Source organism: Sinocyclocheilus anshuiensis, unplaced genomic scaffold (genome assembly GCF_001515605.1).
Source record: "Sinocyclocheilus anshuiensis isolate Anshui unplaced genomic scaffold, SAMN03320099.WGS_v1.1 scaffold30, whole genome shotgun sequence".
NCBI classification, from domain to species: domain Eukaryota; kingdom Metazoa; phylum Chordata; class Actinopteri; order Cypriniformes; family Cyprinidae; genus Sinocyclocheilus; species Sinocyclocheilus anshuiensis.
This window is the reverse complement of record NW_015542336.1, coordinates 511,857-512,681: the sequence shown is the minus strand read 5'-3', so window position 1 is coordinate 512,681 and position 825 is coordinate 511,857.

The window sequence follows — 825 nt, the reverse complement described above, 5'->3', positions numbered from 1 at the left end:
ATGCAAAGTATTGAAAATAAAAATAAAGCTCTGTAAACACTTGCATTTTTACAACACTATAAGTGTGTCCCATCAGTTAATGAAAAGTGTTCAAAAGTGTTCACTTGAACACTTGGACTAAATACAGGAAATACGTCATAGAAGTAGTCAAGTGGTCAAGTGCAAAGACCACAAGTGCTGGTATTTGGACATGGCATTAGGCTTGTTTGAGATGAGCAAAATCTGCGCAGAACCGATCACCGGTGATCACCGCGAGATGCATGCCGGTTAGAAAAGTGTCCGAGTTACGTCAGACTTGCTCTGATGTCATGCTGACTGTGCCAAAAAACTCTTGCGACGGCGAGGCGGCTGTGTCGGATTGTGCAGTCGAGCGCAGTTGCTCTCCACCGACTGCGCTGATCACAGGCATGATGGGAAACAACTGACTGACGACACAGCTTAATGCTCATTGGTTTAGACAACCGTGATGTTGCAGTCTCTTCTAAAAATGTTTATTTCTTTATCTGGTTTCATGTGCTTTATGTATTTAAATTATGCATGAATATTCCCAAACACTATGACAGCGCGATCTCTGTGTGAGATAATGTGATTGTTGTCATATTTCTATAAAAATGAAAAATACATGTTTGTATTAAAGTAAATGGAAATGGTAAAATGGTAAAAGGATGATAAATACACCTTTCGTATGGAATTAAATAGCAAGCACTTTGAGTGTCTTGTTCATCATATTTATATTCATATAAAAGCAACAGAACTGAAAGTATATCATGTTTATCAGCAGCACAGCATATGAGTCAGAACTGTCCGTCTTGACTGCGCTTATTT